General features: G+C 42.0%; 1 long non-coding RNA gene across 3 annotated transcripts in view; it reads left to right on the top strand.

Annotated features, from left to right (window-relative positions):
• LOC147238638 (uncharacterized) overlaps window positions 1-19,102 on the top strand; it is a 96,357-nt gene that overhangs the window by 22,637 nt on the left and 54,618 nt on the right. For all 3 annotated transcript variants that reach the window (XR_015111808.1, XR_015111807.1, XR_015111806.1), the window contains exon 2: window positions 18,416-18,458. This is a non-coding gene — a long non-coding RNA (uncharacterized LOC147238638). The remainder of the gene's footprint in view (window positions 1-18,415; window positions 18,459-19,102) is intronic.

The following is a 19,102-nucleotide window of genomic DNA, read 5'->3' as shown; positions in this document are numbered from 1 at the left end:
CATCTTCCATGTCGATATGAGCTGACCGATGATAAAAGATGTAAATGCCACCTGACTTTAAGTAAGTCTGGATGTGTTCCACTTTGATCTCCATTCACAAACCCAAACATGCATCCACCCTTGCATCCATCCTCCAGATGTCCCCCCCCCCCCCCCCTTGTTGCATTGTCTACACTCGCGGCTTGTAGCATAAATGGATTTTCATGCATCATCTGAGCGAGTGTATTGGAGTTGATGGAGTGAGGAGGGTGATGTGTATTCCAGTCACATAGCTCCCGTCCTGTACTTTTTTTTTTTTTTTGCCAATTCCCTCCTCTGTCACCTCAACGCCACTCTTTTGTCTGATTCCCCGTTCTCCCGCCTCCTTATTTAGACAGTTCCTTCCTCGATGGACAACAGTAACTGTTGTAAATCTTGCCGTGACATGTTGGTTGAAAATGGTACCAAACTACAGTGAAATTCAGCTCTTGTGTGTGTTTTAAAACGCTGGGCGAAGCTTATTTTAGTTTTTAGATGTAACACACAATCACACGTATGTTTTCTTTGGATAACACTAGGAACGCAGACAATGTGATGAGAAACACATTAAAATGGATTCCCACTTTTATAGATGGTATAAACACAATGGAACCAGTCAGCCTTCCAGGTTATGTCAGGCCTGTCAGACAGACCACGTTTGCTTTATTGTTATTGATTTTAATTAGCGTGTAGTTCAAAGTTTGGTGTGGTTTTTTTTTAAAGACTTTCCTTTAATCTGCTTTGAAAAGCCCCCCCCCCCCCCCCCCGCCATCAGAAAGAATGAGAACTGATATTGTTCCTTTTACCCCAAGTCAGCTTCCCATTTGATTGCTTATCTCTTTTATTAGCTTGATGCTATTACTGGCATGGCTTCTTGGCTTTCATTATCCATTTTTATGCTGCAATATTCTCTTGGAATTGTTATCGTAGGCGAGTTCATCTTGTCGCGTTGTTTATGCGTGATTGATTTGTGGGTTGCTGATCTCGCCCTCCACCCCTTGCTCGGTGCCGACTTGGCGGGCTGACAAGGTTACTTATTCACAGATGATAGACATCTTTATTAGAAGAGAAGAATGCTTTAAAATCTCAAGCACAGACATTTATCCCAGAGCACGCCGTCTTAAGGTCCAATGCTCGACGTGCCCAAACCCATCCATCACCGGTTGGCTGACGGCCCAAGTTCAGGCCGTTTGCCCTCTCTGTCAGAAGGACAGAGTCGGGGCGAAGTTGGCTGAGCCAGGACAGGAAATGGCTGGGAGAAGGTTATTAAACCTTTTGTCCTTACCACTGGCATTGCAATCTTGTTTTGTGCTTACCAAGCTGAACCCCATAGGTTCTATTGAACTGGAAAGAAATCGTCTTGAAATTGTATATCTCATTCTTCCCCCTTTTTGTTTTTTGAAACTATCAAGCGGAAGTCATTGACTTTGAAAATACTCATTATAGATTACGTCGTAAAAAAAGCCAGCCTTGTTTACCCAGCGGCCCTGTGTAATGAAGTTTTCCCCCAGTAGTGATGGCAAATGTCATTAATGCTTGCAAACTTTGAGTCTTCCCATTAAGCCGTAACTGTAGATGCTGCGTCTTTCCTCTAAGACCTGTCATTCGCTCCTAGCTGTATGTAATAGTACCACCGCTTGATGATGAGGCAGTTTCATTTCTCAGCATTTAGTCTTTGCATGTCTGCAGCTGGACTCTGTGGAGTCGTCGCATTGATCCGTCTTCCAGAGTTTGGTGTAAATGCAGATGGAGATATTGGTTTGGTGGGGGCGGCATGGCTCGGAGGTAGAGTGGCCATCTGGCAACCGACGGGTCGCCGGTTCGAGCCTCACTTCCCACCGGTGACCATGTGGAAGTATCCTTGAGCAGGATGCTGAGCCCCTAATTGCTCCTGATGGCCCTGCGACGGATTGGCGACCCGTCCAGGGTGAACCCCGCCTCTCACCCAATGTCAGCTGGGATAGGCTCCAGCCCCCTGTGACCCTTAACAAAAAAGCAGCATCGAAAAAGGATGGATAGATGGATGGATATTCGTTTGGGGCTCTGTAGTTGCTGAGAGTTTGCTCAGCAAGGCATGTAATCATTATGGTATGACGAAAGCCCTATGAGGCTCCAACTAACCCCGCACGAGCTCCTGCGATTAGTTAGTTAGAGCAGGTGGCTCACTGTTAAGAAGACTACAGGTACTCTGAAGGCGTCTGCTTTTCCATTACTCAGTGGCTCTGATGGCTCTTAACCTTGTTGACCAAAAAGTGAATCAATGTGATTTAATACCCTCCAAATTAGGGCCGCTCTAAGCCTATTGAAAATTTCAACATTTAACATGGCAGTTCCTTTTTATCTTTATTGACCAGCTAAATGGTCTTTTCCCAGCGCTTTAATTATTCATAGATATTAAAGTTTAACTCCACCGACTGGCTCCTGGGTATGCAGTCATACAGCTTTGAAATAATGGTCATTAACATTAGATGATATCTCCTTAACAGTTCAGAGATACTGTTCAGACGGTGTTTCCAGCGAGACGAGAATGTATCGGTGATGGTTAAAAATCTGTCTGAGATACAGGGAGCTGGAAAACACTGAATGCAAAACTAACTTTCAGCTGCAGAAGTAATTTATTTATCCATATTAAGACTGGTGATAAATTGAGGGAAAAATCGGAATAAATCACAGTGGAATTGTAATAAATGGGGGGGGGGAAATGGTGCTCGAATTGATGGCAAGGAGCACTGAAGCTGTTCTCTTGGCTCGTGCCGCTTAGTGTAATAGTGTCACCCATCTGTATTTGAGCAAAATGATAATTTGGTAACCATACATCACTTTCTTTCCTTGCTCATGCCCACATGCGCAGCATTCAAATCATAGACACAAAAATACAGGAGACAAAATTAACTTTGGGATTAAATCAAAACATCCGATGCACTCAAGATGGTCGTATTTTTAAAGGACCTTTTGAAACGTCGTGGCGGCTCAGCTCAAACCAAGCCAACAGGTTTCAGCTCGTCAAGTACAAACTGATCAACTCTTAAGAACTCCAAAAAAAAAAAACAAGCGTCGGAATTCTGCTTTTCATTCCAAACCGATGACTTGTAACATTCTAAAAAGAGACTGCTAATGTGAACGTTAAGTTTTTTTGTTTTTGTTTTTGTTTTTTTAAACTCTGGAACTCCTGGCAATACTAAATAATTCATTCTCGGCTGACATTTTGCATTATGGCTCCCGATGCCCCTGAGATGATTGCTTACATGTGCTCAGTTGATCTATATTTGAGGTTTAATTACCATTCAAGAATCATTAGCCTATTCGACATCATAATGGAAGAGGAGCTGCAATGGCTGTCTATGCAGGAATAATTGGTCATTGATGATTAGATGCAGTCCAGGTATTCGGGCCACTTGCATTTGAGTGAAGATCAAGGAGTGGTTAGCACACCGGCCTGAAACTAATCTCCATCCCTGACTCGGGTCTGCAACAAGTCGTTACACCCACGAGCGTGTGTGTAATTAGGCCTTTGGGTATTGATCCACGGACAAAGAATTATCATATAAAATACTTTTCAAGAGGGCGAGTCTTCTTGGTCAAGTGATACAAACATTTTGATAAGTTTCCCTAAGTTCTCTCTGTGCTCCAGTTGCATGTTCCAGAAGATTTTATCAGCGCTTTTCTTTATTCAGCATGTGACGCTCCCGCCGTGCGACATGTGAGCACGGCCCAAAGGTGACTCACAAATCCTTTTGAGTTTTGATTAGTGAAAACCATGATGGAATTTCAAGCGAGTGATCGATGAGAGGCCTTAGTGCTGATGGTTCAAAATAACCCACCCTCGGTATTGATAGGCACTCATTGGGGGGAGGGGGGGGGGGGGTTTACTTGTTGGATAGCAGGCAGCATCGGCAGTTCTCAGGTAATGGAACTGTCATTCTTCCTCTCAGATAAAAATCGTCTCCCTCCCTTCCTCGTTGCTGCCTGCCATCTTCTGCCATATTAAGAGGGTTATAAATTCAGTCAACACTATTACCGAAATAACTTTTTTTTTTTATTGCTCCTGAAGATTTAAACTGAAAGACCACCCCCACCACCACCACCACCACCAAAAACTCAAACAATGCTGAATGAACTCTTCATGCTAATCACCATTTGTTTTTTGATGGGGTCTTTCCCTGCGCTTCGTATCAGAGACTCGCCAACTTAAAGCGACACGATGTAGCTTTTGTGGGGCAGCAGTGGCCTCTCCTGATTTGAATACCTTTAATCATCATAATCTAATATATAATATCATACATATACATAATAATGATTAATCTGATAATTTTTGATCATCACAAAGGTGTCCGCTTGCTCTGCCCTGTGGCTCAAAGCCCCCGCCTCATATCATTCAGCCTTCGCCTCTGATTTTTACCCCACCACTCAGAAATCTGCTCTCTCAAAAAAATGTAAATTTAAAATCTGAGTTTTGAGATGTTTTGGGGGCGGAACGGAAGAAACGGTGGTTCTCCAGCTCAGTGCTCAAGCACCGACCAAAATCACCCTGTTCCACTCGTAAGCTCCGCCTCCCTTCGACATGGGGAGCATAAAAACCTCACGATTCGGACTTGCGGCTACGGAGACCACCACACCTAGATATAAGATAAGGATGAGACTCTATTTCAACCCTAACAATGTGAGACATGTTATCAGTGCCGATGCTGATGAAAATGTATGTCAGCTGATCCAACGCTTCAAAACATTTGGCTTGATGAACAGATGAATTAAGAAGAAAAGGGATGCCTTTATCTAAAAATAGAAGCTCTCCTTTCTTTTTTTCTTTTTTTTTTTGTGATATCACGTTCAGTGTCCACGCATCACTTTGACCGAATATTCTGTGGGTGTTTGGTTTTTTTTCCTTTTTTTCTAAAGAATTCAAAAATGTGGGTGTTGGGAAAATAAAAAAAATCTCAAGGTCTGAGTGTCCATGATGGTGGTACTTGACAGTGCACCAGAAATCAGATATTCAAGGATTTTGCTTGTTAAATACGTGAATATCTGAATGGTGGACTTGGGTAAGCCAGAAAGGCCACGCTTACTCATTACTACTGTTGAAATGATCACGGAGGCTGGAGAGGTGTAGGTGGCTGACCTGATTCCCTGTTGTATTTCATGTTACGTGACTCATATTTCAGTTTTCATTCCTACACTTTTTTTTCTATTTCCAAACCAGTTGAGTGTGGGATGTTTTTTTTTTTTTTTTTTTTGAGGCATTTTGAATGATGGTATGTGTGGCAGAGAGACGGTAAGAGACAAAAAAGGAACAGAAAGTGTGGGAGTTTGGGAGTGAAGTCCCCCTCGATGCTCTGAGGGGCTGCTCCTGTCTCCTGGACGACTGCCAGGTGTACAATTTTATGGGAGAGGGTGGTCATGCAATCCATGGGAAGCTAAGAGTATCCCTGCGGTTGTGACAGGAGGACCAACCAGATGTTGCATTAGGTAACGGTAGCTCAGTTTAAAGACTAACAGTGAAAATCAATGGCAGCGTCCCCATTCGGTTTCTGACAGCCAAAGTTCCCGGACTTGCAAATCCTTTGTTTGGTCCTGCATCTCGACTGACAAGCCCACGTTCATTCTGTTTAAAAGGTTAAAAGAAGGTTGCATCTGTTGTGTCTGATTTTTAAAAATCAGACAAGCGTCTTGTGCTGCCCTTTGATGGCACAAACTCAAACTGAATGGGGAGGGGGCAGGGGGCCGAAGGTAAACACATTTTTGTCTGTGTACCTCCATCGCGGCCTCTTATTTTTTTTTCTTTTCTTATTCCCTGTCAGTCTGCCACACAGCCAAATGATGAAAAAACAAATGTGGATCCGACAGTGGCAGAGAATTTTAAACTCGCAAAACATTTAAAAATTAAAAATCATTGTTGTAGTTTTTTTTTTTTTATCATTTGGCCTGTTATGATTCTTGTCTCTCCCTCACAAGAAGGACAACTGCATTGATTTCCATATTTTTTTTGACAATTATTTTGTTTTTGTTGAAGAAAAAAAAAAGTTTAATTGTTTTTACAAACGGTGAGCTAAATATTGCCCTACGTTGGACCGAATCTGCCCCCCTCCCCCCCTTTAGGAAGCTCTGCTTTAGAGGAGAGATATGGCTGAGAAGTTGTGAATACTACGCGCGCCATCGCTAAATAAGATAATGTGATCAGTATTTTATAAAGCGGCTGTGTCAGGCAAACATATTGTCGGTGTTGTGCATATTCAGGTGAGTGTTTTTAGAGCATCTGTCATCAATCAGGTGATTGTGATTTGGCACCTGGCTTGATCAGTTGGTACAACCTGCTGCCGACATCCCTGATAGATAAACCTGGAAGAACTGTCCATCCCATCTGCCCCTACATATGTCACATGATGTAACTCAACGGGATGGGAGCTTGCGCCTTACTGAGTCAGAATCAGCACATGCTGCCTTGTGGTTGTAATACATTCATTCAGGGTTGTTGTTTTTGTTTTTTTTTGTTTTTTTTTGCCAATTCAACTGAGAATTTACAAAACTCTCACTTATTATTCAGTGAATTTACTGGTTGATGGAATGTAGAATCCCTTTCAGAATTTGGAGAAATCTTTTTATTCACCTTTGGAATCACAACTTTGGACATGCTGCGTGCAAAAAAAAAAAAAAAAAAAATCAAGAGGCAACTCACCTGCCTCACACAACTGAGTGTTTTTGTGTGTCGTTCCTAATTTGAAATGATAAAATACCTAATTTTAATTGAATAAATGAGACAGTCAATTCCCCCCCCCCCCCATCACTCTGTCAAAATAGGATGTTCTTTATTCTCTTGGTTTGTGGAATCAGAGTTGGCGCTTCGATTCTTGTTGGCATCGACTGAAATGAAGAGAATATAGTCCTGTTTGAAATATTGACCAAGATGTTCACTCGCCTTTTTCCTTTCTCAATTCTGGAAGCTGTACTCATGTCAAAAGACCCAGGGTCTGTACTCTGAGACAGCTGTGATATTTTTCTTTTGTGTGAGCAGGTGCTTTGCTGAGGTGAACACCGAGGAGGCCGACACTTTTTCGGGGCAAAACCTCTTGGTCTTTAGTTTTGGTGTGTTCTTTGAGGCTACAAAATGTCTTATAACGCCATGGAAATGGGACACACAAGTTGACCTACTGCTGGTTTGTCAGCTACCTTGCAGTAAGATGATCAATAATCTACATTAATGTGAAAAAAATATGCAAGTTGCGTGATACAGTACGTGTAAGATAGAAAATGTGTTCAACATATTTTCAACATTGTGGAGGTGTTAAGTGTGACTGCTCTTGTGACGCCGATGCTACGCTAACTGGAAAACACATTGGAGTAGTTTCTCTGTTTAAAGCCTGCCAAAGCACAACAGTGTGCAGTGCAACAACGCTAAAAATAATGAACCAATGTCAACTGCTAAAACGCAGGAAGTAATTACCCCCCGAAATGATTACGCGACCTTAAAATCCTCACCCGAGATTCGCGGGATGTCGTGAATTCAGTGTTTAAATTGACGTGGAAGTGGAGTGAGGAAAAATACAGAGCACCAAAGCAAAACAATCGCTTGCGATGAAGTTCGGTGTGGCTATTTTAAACCTTTTTTTAATTTACCGAGCGGTCGTTAGTGATCGTAAAGTGTTAGGATTGTCTAGAATCACACATTCAGTCACAGAAGATTGTGGCCCGTGCTTTGTATTTGATAGGTTTTGTTGTATTCTGACTAGGGCTGCAACTAACGACTATTTCAATAGTCGACTAGTCACCAACTATTGAAACGATTAGTCGACTAATCGGATAATTGTTAATTTTTTCTTAAATTTAGCATGAAGTTGATTTAATGACATGGCAAATGATGATAAACACAAGAAAGATGGGTACAATGAAAAATGAAAATCCGCTTAGAAAATGTACAATGTGTGTCATAAAAACCGCATTGGCTTGAATGTTTATTGAATCTCACCGAGGCGAGTCAGACTCCGTTCCGTTCAACTGCCCGCCGTTCTTTCTCTTTAAATGTTCCTGCATCACCGCCATGACACGCAAGGTCTGCTTTGCAAACTTTCCAAGTAGTCTTTTTATTCGCCGTATCCAGGCTAAAATGCTCCCAAACTTTAGATGTTTTGGTACGCGTACCTCATGTTGACGCCGCCATTTCTGTATGTCACCGCTCAGAGACAGAGACGCTACTGCGCATGAGCGACTCTCGGCAGAGATTATAATCAAGTGAGATGCCTCAATCTGTTGGAAAAACGCATTTGGCAACAAAAGTCGACAACGGAATTCATCGTCGACTATTTCTATTATCCGTTTTTGTCGACAACGTCGACTAATCGTTGCAGCCCTAATTCTGACTTGTTGTTACGTCAAGATACAAGTTTGCCACGACGCATCAGCGCGTGATTCCTTATAACGAGGTCACAGAAATGACAAAGCAAGCCATCGCAGTGTTCAAAATTGTTGAATAATTCCAGCGAATTTACAGGTCTCCTCCGAACTTTGACTTTATTTAATGTCAACTGATACGGCGTTCCTCATAGGTAAATTCAGATCTTCCTCCTCCTGTGTTCCTGTTCTGCTTTTCAATTATATCTCCATTTTCCACTTCACCTCAGGGGATGGAGAGAACTCCATTATGTGTCCCCTCATACAAAGAAACTTCCATTTTCCTCTAGACTTTTAATACGTCTTAAGCTATGATGGCCTACACATCCTTATTTCTTTTCTGTATAGAAAATTGGTATGATAAAAGTGTAGAGGAAATCCTTTCCTTTTCCATTATTTATTTTCACAATATGTGCTCATTACTTATTATCTACACTACTGGCAGTTATTATTATATATATTTTTGAATAAACAAGAGATAACTGAAATCCGCCATCTTTTCCCCGCAACCTTGGCCCAGACCTGGAGCTTTAGATAATGAATGCAATTAAGGGCTTGCTGCATTAAACCCGCTGGTAAACAGTGGGTTTAGAGCTGCACAATATGAGACTTATTGTCTGTTTTTAGGGCAGTGAAGGGAGAGATAGGAGACTGTATCCATGAGGGAGACACAGGAAGAGAAAATTCTTCTTACATACAGTACAGTAGTTTTGCTTAAAGATATAATATACAGATGCATTAAAAACTTTAATATTAAGTATTTATCCAGAGTTAATGATGCTGCGTAGGGCTGTGCGTTAGGACCGGAATCTCCCATCCAGATCAAGGGTGGAACACATTTTCTGCATGGGTGAAAAACTGTTCCCGTAAAATCAGTGTTGCCGTGTCAAATATCAAAAGGTTAAGAGAGAACCCTTTGAAGCTGTTGTTGAAAATAATAAATAATTGGAGACCTAAAAATGGGAATATTGGTAGAAGTTTAAAAACCTAAACGTGTATATTGTTGCAGTGTAGGACCTGGTGGGACCTGCTTATGGAGGTGGTGAAAGACCTTAGTGGTATTTTCTGGTCTGTGTCGGACTTTTCCAAACCCAAACCTCCCCCCCATCCCGACAACATTGTTGTTGTTGTTGTTGTTGTTTTTTTTTAAAAAGCTCATCAAATAATCTGTGTCCAGTTTCCTGGTTCAGGTTTGTTATCCTTGCGTTGCCTTCAGGCGTGTTTTGAGGACGTCTAGTAGCATAGAATACTGCTCTACACGATTAGTTTTTTTATTTTTACAAAAAGAGATGGATGATAAAACTTAACAAATGATTGAGATGACCGGATTCATAGACTCATGCTGCGCATCCTTACAACTGAACCACATCCACTCTGGTCACCCGAACGGGTTCTCCTGGTCACTCCCCGAGAAGAGCAGAAAGTGGCGATCACGCCTTTGCAGGAGCATGTCCAAATATGCGGAACAAATTCACGCACCGCCTCCGACGTGCAACCTCTATCGTATCTTTTGAAGCCCTGCTGAAGACACGCCTTACTGTCTTAGCTTTCCGTCATGTTTGAAATCTTGTCTCTTTTTGAATGGTTTGTGTACTGATTGCTTTTGATCCTCATTTATGGATTCCATTTTTATCCCCCCAAATTTTCAGAGATAATTCTTCTCATTTTATGCTCTTGTTAATGTGGAGATTTACATTGTCTTATGTCTGTATGCGTTGGTCAACTGTTGATGAAAATAAGCTATAGAAATGGAGCTCAGTTGACGTGAATCTTAATGGTACGTGATCAGTATGAGCTAAATTTGTGAAATAACCCGCCCTGTGTAGGTGACGCTAAGCCCGGTTCATTGGTTGGAACCGGTGTTGAAAGTAAAAGCATCGTGTCAAATCCTGATGTGGATTGTTCTCAGATTGAGGCTGACCTGTCAGAATAAATAGATACCTTTGGGGGCTTTTACACTGTCTCCAGGACTGTGCAGCCACCGAAGGTGCTCCACAAATCTTTAGTAGATGACATGCCTCCTGCCTTCTTGACAGCAAATAACTTGGACGTGAACATTTTCAGAAGAAGACAAATAACAGAGAAGTTGAAGCCTGAGGCTAGACTGACAAAGTTAAACCATCACAGCTGGAGAGCAGCAGGAAAGCAAAGTTTGTATTTTTGAGATTGCTGCTCGGCTTTAGAAAAGTGTAGAGTCGATATCATGGTTGACAGGTGTCTGTAGCGGCACGTGACAAAAGTCATGGATGGAAGCAGTCACGTGACATTTCCCCCCCCTCATCCGTTTACGTGTTCTAATTTTGAGTTTGCCAACAAAGTCCCTTGAGAGTTAATACTTAAAAGTCACTGTTTGGAAATCAGGCCACTCACCAGATTGTACAGACACTTTTTTTTTTCAATTATGAGACAGCTTCATCAAGACGTCAACTCTGAGCTTGCCAAAATAACGACAATTTAGAACAAGCAGAAGAGCAAGACGGAACATGACACACTGCTTCTACTTTGCTCACAATTATCACATCAAGTCTTGTTGCCTGATTGGACCCGTTCACAGTTTTGAAAGAGGTCCATTTGGAGCACTTCATGTGGTCATAACACATTTTCTATGAGCGGACCTATCCAAAAAAAACCAAACAACAACTTGTAAGTTCCTATGCCAGCGTTGTGTATCGCTTCGTGAGCCAATATTTATTTTTTTTGCCCGTAGGTCTGATCGCATCTGATGACTTGAACAGTGACATTTTGTTCATTTGCTTTAGGAAAACTTAGCACCGGTATTATTTTCCTGTGCTGTTTTCACTGATCCAGTTCTTGAATGTTGATAAATTTGAACTTATTCTTATTGTTTCATCTCAAACGATAACCACAGTGAGATGAGAGATGCACGATATTGGATTCTCGGCCGATAATGCTGATATATATTTTTTTTTTCTTTTTTTCCCCCAAAGATTTTGGCTGGCTGATGTCAAAACTAATAGAAATACCGGACTGTAAAATATCCATGAATAGTCGGTGGTTTAACATGCAGGTACATCAGCATATTTGCCAAAGGGCAAACTGAGGAAGATCTGCAGGTGGGCTAAATAAAAGTCATATTACTGGCCACCTAAAAACAATCAAATTAAAGCAAATGACACCTTTTCAGAAAGCTGGCGAGGGGTCTGGCAGCTTGATGGAATTCTAATTTCTCTGGACCATTTGGCAGCAAGTTGCACCCTTCTATTCCTCGTTCTGCTTTAATGGCTCCGCTGACAGTGACATGATATTCCACATAAAAGGAGCCAAGAGGAGCGAGACGGGGTGCAAAACTTCCATTAATGTGATCAGAAGTTATGTTGCTTCCAGGGCTTGTCAGGGTCGTCCATTATCACCTTGTCACCCCCCCCCCACCCCCAGTTTAAATTGCGCAAAAGATTCTGTTTGCATGCTGCGTGTTACTGTGTACCTGCATGTCTGACTGACATTGAAAAATTTGCAGACATTTGTGTTTTAACTGTAAGTTTGTTGATCATTTATTATCTGAAAAAGGGTAAGAAAAGCTTTGATCGTGCGACGACTCCTCGTGCTGTCTTGCCAAGCAGTGTCGTGGAAATACGTCACAGGATTGCACGTTTCCATGCCCATACATTGTGACACTTGTTTGCATAAACGCACACGTTTGTGTGTGTGTGTGTGTGTCGAAGTGTACTAGATGCTCTCCAAACACCCCGGCTCCTCCCCTCGGCCTCGTTCCATCGGCACAACTTCAGCAGGCTAATTATAGCCGTCAATCACCACTGTCTCCCCACAGTTTTCTACCCAGCAGCCCCTTTGTGCCCTTGCCCACTGCCGCCCACGCTGCTGAGAGCCAGATTAGCTACAGCCAGGCGCAACGAGTTGAGCTGCATATGAGACAGAGTGAAAAGAAGAGAAGGGGATTCATGAGCTGTTGATGTGCTCACTGCTTGCTTTGATGAAGATGGTTGGCTCGCTTTACTTTGGAGCGCTGATGATATATTTTTGAGCCTGACGAAATGAATATATAGGCAGTTAACTGTCAAGACAGACCTAGAGAAATTTCTAATAATATACACACTTGAATGAATCCTTTTTGCTGGCACATTCTCTCTTTACACTCGTATCAAAATCAACTTTTTTCCCTCTGCCGTAACTACACTTGCTCTGAAAGTAAAAAGATGTTGTTGTTTTTTCTTATGATGGTGTTTTGTAAGACATTTCTATGAAGTCATAATCAAAGATTTTGACGTGCTGAAGTCTGAAATGGGCCGTCTACTCTCACCCACACTACTTCTCTGGATGTAATTATATTTTTCACACCTAGGGGTCAGTGTTGTCTAAAGTCACAAAACCTACTCCAGCAGGGATGATGTAGCTGCATTTCGTTTTCCTGTTACCATCTTGCTTGCCTCTTTCTATTTGGTTTTCTCACCTGAACAAGGAAGAAAGGTGCCCCACCCCACTGATGTGAGATTAGAGAACATGGGACAGAGAATCAGAGGAGCGTGTGGGTGGATGAAACACATCGATGACTTTGATCCAGTTTGGGTACGACAGTCCTTACCCTCTGGTTGTTGTTCCTCATTCACAAGTACATCTGAATTATTACCCCGGAGCAGTGTTTTTGCATGGTTAAATGTCTCCAAGGTTCAAGATATAAGGAGATTTACGGGAGACAAATTTCTATGTATTTCAACAGGGAAATTTGAACTCGCTTAGTTTAACTGTAAAAACGCATTCGCGTTTATCATTTCAGCGATGGAATCATTTCTGGTTCCTGACTTGCCCTAGAGAGAGCAAAGATGTATGTCCAAGAACTGTCTCGCCCACTTTAATCACAGCAGCAACCATTTGAACTGCTGGAACCGACCTGATGTGAAAACAGCAGCTTGCTATCTGTGCCCTGCAGTGGCTCCACTGTGGATACCATTACATGATAAACACCTTTCACTATCTGAGCCCTGCGCAGTGCAGTGCACGACTGCAGAGTTCAAAAAAGTTTGACTTGGAAATGGCGGCAGTAAACAGGTTGGGCTGCAATTTTTTGAGGGGGGGGGGGGGCGGTGGGGATCTTTAAATGTGCTGATGTGAGAACAAACTTTTCTCTTAATCAGTAATAACGGAACATTTCCTTGCCTCCCTCACAGATTATAAATTGTCTCTTTTGTAACCCCAAAACTAGCTGTGAATTTAGCTAATTGAAAGCCCTCAGGATTAAAATGTGCCAGTACAGTAGGACAGGATGTCGTGGGCTCTGGATCTTTGGCCTGTGGCAATTTCCCAATATGTTTCTTCTTTATTCCTCCCTCAGAGAAACCAGCACTTAAGTGTGATTGGCTGTTGAACTGCCCACCGAGGAGACCACTTTACTATTCTGTCTGGTCGGGCTCACAGCAGGTTCAAGATCTTGTGCAAATGAATAGAGGCAAATGTCAGTGATGTGTTGCTTACCTGCTGGGGAAACAACTTCTACCCTCAGCAATTCTATGTGGCTCAACATGTTCCTACTGTGAAATTAACTATGCATTCAATTTCTATCACAAGAGGAAATGATTCCCGCAGTCCCGATGTTCTCATTGCAGAAAACTTGGAAAGGTGTGCGAAGAAGCCAACTGTCAAGGAGGAGCGTTTGTCACTCCGTGAACAAACGACATTCAATCCTTGTTTGAGGAACACTTGAATTTGAGGGAGGAAGGGGCAGCTAATTTCCGTTAAGTTTTTTTTAATATCGTTTTGAAAATCCTGAAAAAATCTGAAGTAACACACCCCCTGGATAGCATCTTGCTTATTTATGTGGTCTGTGTTGCCTGCAGCCACTTGAACCTCACCTCTTAACATGTTGATAATATTACCACACCTCAAATACTGTATATTAAACGTGCTTGTTTATAGACTTTTTTTTTTTTTTTTTGGAGATATCATATTCTGGACCATGAGAAAAATGGGAGGCTCACTAGAAACAACAAAAAAAAGAGCTCAGGATATCAGTTGAAACCAGATCTAACAAAAGTAAATGAAGATATTTTAAATGATGAAATGTAAAACAGGTGTTTTTAACAGTGAATGGTGGTGGTTACAAGTTTTGTTTTTTTTGTTTTTTTCCCCGTCCGGCTACATCAGTCATCCCAAAAAAGGGCAGTAGCGGTGCAACATTATGCGCATCAGTCATGATGCAGAGCATGAATGAGCATTACTTATTCTCAGACAGAGCTTAAACTTCCCAGAAATGCCCTGATCCTGCTCTTGACGACTCTTGCTCAAACAATCCAAAAGGACTTCCAAATTTAAAGACATGACGTGGAAAAAAAGAGGAGTGTCAGGTTCGCCAAACGAAGCATGCGTATCAGGAATCTACAGAGAGTTTGGCCAATCGGGTGAAAACAGAAAGTCACTGCGTAGCCATCTCTGCGTCCAGAAATTTGTATGGCTAATGTTTATTTGAGTAGTGCGCTCTGCGTTCTATTAAACGTTGATTTGGATGACGCTTTGAATATTGGCAGGTCATTAAAACCTAAAGTTTGAAGCTCAAAAAATGATATTGCGGTGCATAAACCCTTTTGCATTTGATGTCGCCGACAGGCCGGTGGGTTGAACAAGTGACCTCAAGGATGGAGGACAGAAAGTTGTCTTAGTTGTGCGACTTTAAAGTTAATGAAAGAGCCAGAGTTTAAAGCTCAAAATGTGGCTTTACCCAGATGAACATAAAGAATTTAAGCCACAGGCCATGTGTCATTGAAAGAAGTGAAATTTTGTGTTTGTTTGTTCTTCAGCCTTTCTTACATCTCCCTCGTCTTTCTGTCGTTGTCTGTGTTTTTCTTTCTTTCTGTCCTTCTTGCAGGCTCTAGTGAACACAAACAGCTTTTGCCAAGGGATTTGTGGATGTGTATGAATCGAGACTGAGACTTGGGAGCACTGGGCGTGCCTTTTGTTAATAGAATACGCATGGTTGGGTCTCCCTGGGGCTGTTAGCGATGAGAGGAGAATGAAAATGTTAATGTTTGTTGAGCTGTCGTGGATTGACAAAGACCTCTTCAATTTACTTATGTACCCCCGTCCGTAGGAGGTAGAATAGATTGCTTTTGAGGTAGAAAAACCTACTTTTCATCCCATATGTAATGGGTTCAGCCAAAAACTAAATTACAATTGGAGGATCTAGAACAGGATGACATAACTTGAACTTTTGAATGTGCTCGCAACTTTTTCAGACTCTTGTAATTAAAGACGACGGTCAAGTTTTTAAAAGGTAATTATGCGTGAATCGACTCTGCGATACAGGTGAGGGATAAAAAGAGCTACAGAGACAGTTTAATGACAGGAGATCCAGCCTGATAGATTCCAATGAACGGCTGAACACGAGCAGCTAAAGTGCAGCAGCGGGGAATTTAGTTGGAGTTGTCTTTGACTCAGGGGCCGTTTCCTAAGGGTTTGACGTGCTTGATAGTGACTGTTATTTCTCCTGCAGAGTATTTTGAAGTATCTCATGATAAGAGGTGGACAAAAGCCGCAAAATGTGAAAATGAAATACTGCAGAAGCAATTTGCGCCTGCTGTCGGAAGTTGTTTTTTTTGTTTTGTTTTTTTAAGTTGAATGGACAAATGAGAGATGGAATCCCTGTATTCAAGTCAGCTCTTATTTTGCAAATTCACATGACAAACTGATCTTCGGGGATATTCCCAAACTTTACAGTCTTCTCATGACAGGAAAAGGACAATTACGAAGCCAAAGGACAATTACGTGTCCAACTGAAGGTTGTTCTCAGGACCTGTGTCCATTTTCCTCTTGTAGGTTGGCAAAACAATGGGTCGACCTGTTGTGCTTTTTCTTTGACGCTCAGTGCCACACGCACACTGCCATCTTCTAACAGAAATATGCACGACGCAAACTAACCAGTTTAAAATCCAGCATTTTTTTTGGGATGCGATTTGGGCGTAGGTAGGTGCCTTACATGCCAGTTACAGCTGTTTGGCAGTCCTGAGCGTTCTTGTTCAAAATTGCAACAGTTCAAATAGTTTTGGTCCCTTTCAATGATTTCAACCTAAACAAGTAGGAAATGGAGACCAGGTGGAAACTTCCTGGCATTTCCCTGAAGCATCAAAATAATCTTGAACGGACAAACAGCGGAATTGTGCATTCATAATTTTAGTCCTGGTTTGCAACATTGACCTTAATTAAACGTGGTCCAGGTAGCTACACAAGCAGTGTAGGGTTCTTCACTTGCTGTAAATAAACATGTCAGATCAAGTTCATATTACTGGCTTTGACCAGTGCGGTCGGATATTGTGGTAAACAGAGCGCGCATCATCTAATAGCCACGTCGTGCTGCCAGAAACCACAAATCATCACAGTTAGGGTTGTTTTTCTAAGGATGCATTGACGGTGCGTTGTTGTTTCCTCTGCCAGCGTTGGTTGTGCACTTCGCTACGATTATCTCAATTCAGTAAATGGGAAATTAAAAAAGATGGACAAGGAGGAGAACCACTGATGCGATATAGACAAAGTTAAGTCCCCACGGAGGTCCAAAAGCGGTTCCACAAGCATGAACCTGACCACAGGATTATGTCTGTATTTGTGCTGAGTGGAACAAATGGGCAAACACACAAACAAACTGAGAGACATGTTGTTGAGGAATGTTTCACTCCGAGGTTAACCGCATGCATCATTTCCATCGGGCACACTGCCGACCAGTGGATCCTGCCTGTGAATAATCTAGGCCTAAATGGAAGTCAAAATGGCAAGCCCTCAACCACAATGAAGATGGGTCAGTCTCCTGTATGAATCATTTCAATACCTCACTTTCCTAGTTAAACGTGGTCATCGCGGCTTTAATAGAAGCTCGGCAGACGAGAGGTGTTCACTGGATTCCCTCAGCTGGCCCTTCCCTTTAGCGTGCGTCAGAGGCAGTTCATATTGGTGTGGCAGAAATGGGATAAAGTATTTCAGCAAATATCCATCTTGACAGTCCATAGATCAGGGAGGGAGGGAGCACCTCGATGCGTGTTCACCAGAGTGAGCGGCACTGTCACAAAGGACGTTATCCATGCTCCCTCCTCCTCTCACCTCAATTTATTATTGTTGGACAGGTTTTCTATCAGCAAGTGTCCTGAAATACAGCACCGTAGAGGTGGTTTTTTTTTCTGTGTCTAAGCACTGTGACGTCTTTGAAGATGCAAATTTGTTTTTTCCCCCACATGTAATACCCACATAAAGCTTAATTACTTCTTGTTGTGTAGAAATGGTTGGTTCACTTGAGTAATTACTGTTGCAGGATGGTTCGTATGAGATTTTGTCATGTTTACACTGGCTAGAGTTAAATTGGGGAGGATATGTATCGATTGGATTCAAACTGGAGTTTGACGCTGATGATTTGAGGTCAGCAGTTCAGTGGGTATTTTCCTTCTTGAGGCTGGTTAAGAGTGGTGTTTGTTGATACAATTACACATCCAGGTTGTGGAGGGGTTTTTTTTTTGTGATATTAGGTCTGGCTTTCAGTTTTAAACATGCATATTTCCCGTTCATGAGTATTTGCGGTGGTTCCGGGGGCTCGGTGAAACCCCCATAGGCCTCAGCCATAACATCCATTTTTTTGTTATCTCATTAAATATTTTAGAGAAGCTTTTCTGTCCGGCTGATTGCAGCTAAAAAGAAAAGAAGAAAATATCTTTGTCTTCTGCAAAGCGGGGGCAACTCCGGTGCCTCGTCGGAATCTTAAAAGTTTGGCTCGGACCGTCTGCAGTATTTCTCTCAACGTTTTCTCTTCAATAAATGTCTGTCGTGAGCTTTTAAGACATAAATTTAAAATAAAAGCAGAGGAAGAATTTTGTGAAGTGTCCTTCTAGCTGTCCTGACATGAATATTTTGGCCAAATAAGAGGGAATCTTGGCAAGGAGCATGCTGATAGTCGTCAACAACGGGGAAAGTGATTTTGGTGGTGGCGGTGAATGTGAGGATGAGATAAAGGGAGGAAAATGCGTTTTTGATATCGTTTTTAATGGACGCTGTAACTGATTCAATGTTTTTGCAGGATTTGGATGGAACATGTTCGCTGCTGGATGAATACATCAGTGGTAAGTTGCTCATCTACGTGTTGTGTGATAAAACAAGCACATCATACATGCTGTTTATCTGGCCTTGAAAAAATATAGTTAAGTGCTGTGTGTGTCGTAGACCACCGTGTCTGCTTGATTATCATTGTAACTGGAGGCAACACATTAGTTCAACTGGTTGTTTATGTCTGGGACGATTACTGCTTGATTGTGTAGCTTAAATGGCTGATAAATCCGCGACGCTGCTCGTGTTGGGTGAAATTTGGTCCCTAGTAGCTCGGCTCTCGGTGTGTCTGGTTTCATGCCAGATTTTGGGGTTTGCGCAAGTTTTTCGACGGGAATTCTGACACCCGCTGCTATGCTTGTTGTTCATGTTTGTCCAAACAAAACCAGTGTACATATTACAGTTACATATTCCAGCAAGTTTAATTTTTTTTTAATTTAAGCTTCGAGTTCCATGAACGCATACCAATTTACAACACTGACAATGTTGAGAGCTGTTTTGCTAGGCCTTTTTTGATATTGACTTTATATACTTAACATTCATTGTGGTGTTTTGGTATTCATGACTTGTCCTGGCTTACAACGTACATTTATTAAAAAAAAAGAGAGTAGAAAAAAATATCGGTGAAGTTATTTTTACCACGGAGGATCAGCAGCTGTGT

The sequence above is a fragment of the Aulostomus chinensis genome, chromosome 24 (genome assembly GCF_037954235.1).
Source record: "Aulostomus chinensis isolate RoL2024-O1b breed Wild chromosome 24, RoL_Achi_v1.0, whole genome shotgun sequence".
NCBI lineage: Eukaryota > Metazoa > Chordata > Actinopteri > Syngnathiformes > Aulostomidae > Aulostomus > Aulostomus chinensis.
The sequence above is the reverse complement of the archived record's forward strand: the minus strand, read 5'-3'. Positions and strand labels throughout refer to the sequence as shown.